Source organism: Chlamydotis macqueenii, chromosome 18 (assembly GCF_036417535.1).
Source record: "Chlamydotis macqueenii isolate bChlMac1 chromosome 18, bChlMac1.mat, whole genome shotgun sequence".
NCBI classification, from domain to species: Eukaryota; Metazoa; Chordata; class Aves; order Otidiformes; family Otididae; genus Chlamydotis; species Chlamydotis macqueenii.
Window position 1 is genome coordinate 5,565,782 of NC_141573.1, and position 3,728 is coordinate 5,569,509.

The following is a 3,728-nucleotide window of genomic DNA, read 5'->3' on the forward strand; positions in this document are numbered from 1 at the left end:
GCAGCCCTGTCCCGTCCCGCCGGATCCGGCCGCTCCCTTCCTGGGACTGGGGCGGAGCCGCCTCCAGGTGCCGTCGCGGCTCCTCGCTGCGGATCACGTGCGGGCCGGGCGGGCAGCGCCGCCCCCGCGGGCCCCACCGCCGCCGTGGTGAGCGGCCCCGCTCGGCCGCGGGCGGGGTTTGGACGGGGGCGCGGCCCCGCCGGAGGGCTGCCCGCCTGGGGTTCCCGGCAGCCCGGCCCCTGACGGCTGTGCCTCGCGGACGGGCCAGCCCCCCACACCCCCGTCCCGGACCCGAAGCACCTCACTGATCTCCACGCGGGATCACATAACCACGTCATTCCTGCTCGTCGGCTCGTGTTTAACGTGTGACGGGACCCCCCAGTTCCCTCAGCCGTCTCCTAAACCGGAGTCAATAGCTGAAACCACGAGAAATTTGGCATTTCGTAAGGCAAAGCCCAGAAACACCTGGGTCGGACCTACCCAGCGCTCCAACCTGCCTCTCGGCACCTGTGACTTGGAAACCTACCTTAACTTCAGCGGAAGGGGGAAAAAAAACCCTGCCTTGCACACTCACTCCCCCTCCCCGCCCCCGGATCTGTTCAGTGGCGCAGAAGACCGATGGTAATTTTCTCTTTTCAGGTATTTTTAAGAACCTTTAATAGCAGACCTGACTTTAAAGGATCACCTTTGTGACACAAGCGTTAAGACCTTCACTTCAGGTACGAGACCACAGAAAACAGGCTTTTCAAATGCATCAAAATAGAACGCACACTTTTAAATTGATGCGATTTGCTTCTTAAATTGACTACACACAATTCATCAATTTAAAAAGATGACTGCAAATGCAGCGAGGGACACCTTCTGCTACACCACACTGCACACCGTGTGCACCTTTCAGACTTTACGGTGCACTGCTGTGAAATCACAGGGGCTGACCACTGCTCCTGCAACGTTCATACACGTTTTCTCAAACCCCTATGTTCTTTTCTGTTTCCCAGATTTAACAGCAACGGAGGCACAGATCTCAAAGAAGCAGGGGGACAAAATCCAAACCCACACCAGCGCATGTAAGTTACATTCATAAAGTCATCCTTTGCGTCCTGTAGGAACCACTAACACGTTCCTCCGGCCACATGCACGTTTCCACACCTGAGACTTTCTTGCTACAGTTACCATCAATGACTTCCATTGTGTCACTGCATCACAAGTCTGACTGTATCTCAGACGCGTATAATGCTTGGGAACAAATGTGGCATGAATGAAAATAAAAACCTCAGCTGTAATTTTTGTTGACTGAGAGGTGTAATTATTTCTGTATCAAACAGATATGGAATCATTTTAACTAGCATTTGAGTACAGCTTAATCAGTCCTACAGTCAGAACAGGATATAACCAAAGAAATTATTTGCCTCACATTAGCATTTAATGAATTAACAAAGCTGTATTTGCACTGATTATGAGATAAACTCATTTTACTTCCTTCTGCGCCTTGTGTAACTCTATGGCCCCATCTACTGGATGGCTTCAACATAAAGGCTGGAGAAGAACATTCTTTTCTGTGGACCTGCGGGTATCTCTGCAAAAAGCAAGTCATTACAAGAACACTTGGGCAAGTTGATCATGTACAATGAATGCACGAGCTGAGTCTTTTTCTTACTCTTTCTCTAGTAAATAGGTGGAGTTCATCATACAGCTTGGTGAGGTTCCATTTGAGACCGTTTCTAATGAATACATCTAAATTTTCCACACTTTTGTCATTCTTGCCCTTTGGTTATAAGCCAGACACATCATCTGCCAAAACAGGAGTTTATTTATTTATTCTTGGTTTCAGAATTTTGAAAGACATCCTGTAAATTTATTTAGAGGATGTTTATTTAATTTGTTCTTTAATGCCGAAACTGAAATAAGGGCCTATTTAAATTAGCCCTTGTCAAACCTGCAATGTGAGTCAGATCTTGTTTCAGAGAGCATATTTTATTGAGCTACTCAGGGGGAAAAAAAAATCTGATGAAGCATTTTTTCATTGGAATTTACTAATTAAAGTTACTCATCAAAATCAGCTATTGGTCTAGATCTCTGAATTTGTAGTGGGTTCTGCCTCTTCAGCCTTCTCTGGAGTCCTTGGTATTTACAAGTCAGTGATCAAAAAGTCCCAGGAGAGTCCTGCTGCTCTCCTTACAATTTTACTATTATTGCAGATATAGTATTATACTTAATTATTACTATTAAGGGACATTTTCTGTCTTTGCAAGCACACATAATGTGTTATAAAAAGAAAGAAGGAATAGGCTAAATGATTTCTCTTAGCAAAATGTTTTGAAACAAAAGTGTTTAGTGGCATAGTTTATGTCTGCCTCTTGAGCTAACATGTATTTATACCAACATAAGCAGTCTTGTCAATGTAATTTTATTTGTACCAGTGGTTTTGTTGATGCTGCTATGTCAATTACAAATATAAAATCACATCTCTAGTTGCTACAGCTACGCAGAGATTTTTTCAATCTAGTTTTGCTGGTTTTAAAGTTCAGAGTTATGTATCATTAATTTAGTTTCTTAAAAATCACACCTTTACCTTATTTACCTATTTTCAAGGAATCACATACACACACACCCCCCCAATTGAGTGAAATACTTAAAACAGCTGTCATATTCATAAACTTGTTTATGATATTGACTTGTACCTGCTGTTATTTTTTATTATGAAAATTATAAATCATTGTGATTATTTTTTGTTTCATTTAGGAAAGAGAGAGATTCTTAAAAGACCCTTATTCAGCAGAGACAAGGTGAGGAGTTGCGAAGTATTCCCTCCTCTCAAGAGCTGTATTTACTCTCACAGTCCTCACCAGCAGTCTATTTTAGAGCAATTCTTCCTTGTTATCCAGTACAACAAAGATACAATCAGCGGGATTCTCACTGTAGCTCATTAGACCAGATGCTGGTTATGGCCTGTGCTGGTAGCTCAACTTGAACAAACAGCTAGAGGGCAAAATCAAATCCCTTCTGCATCATCTCCATTAGCTCATTGCCTTCGGATGACAGCAAACCTCATCAGGAGCTATTTGAGCAAATTAAATTAATGTTTGGGCCCCGTTCTCGCTCAGAATAAGGAGCTGCCCCCAAATATCTATTTAAGTAATTACTACTTTATTTTTAAAAAATCCAAAGCCCATCCTGTTAGCAGCATTATTTAGTCTGCCTGCATAGAAAAAGAGAATATCACAGTGCAGGCAGGAGATGTCTGTGCCCTGCAGAGGGCAATCCTGTTTAACGAATCTCCTCATTTTTCATGTGGTGGGTACTCGAAGTGAAGGATGGCTTATCGCAAAGGCAATACCCTACCAGCCATATTGGGTTTTCTCAAATACGCAGCGTGGTTCAGATGCAGCTCTTCAGCATGATAATGCTTTCTTGCCATTTAAAATTAAAAAATATCTCTGTATATGCAATGCAAAGAGTAGAAGAGGGTAAGGGATGTGGTGTTTTTCAGGACTGACAAGAGGATGGCAGGTTTTCTTCCTCTCAGTTCTGCGCTGCGTTTCCTGGCCACACAGCCTCAGCCCTGTCACTGCCCTGGGCCCTTCATGTGAAGTTGGACAAATCTGTATTCCTCCCCCTTCTAAAACACTGAGCATTCCAAGTGAAAACCATTTTTTTAATAATGCACTATGGGAGTCACAGCTCATTCAAAACAAAAACCACGTGTACCTTATTTTACCTAAGGCTGA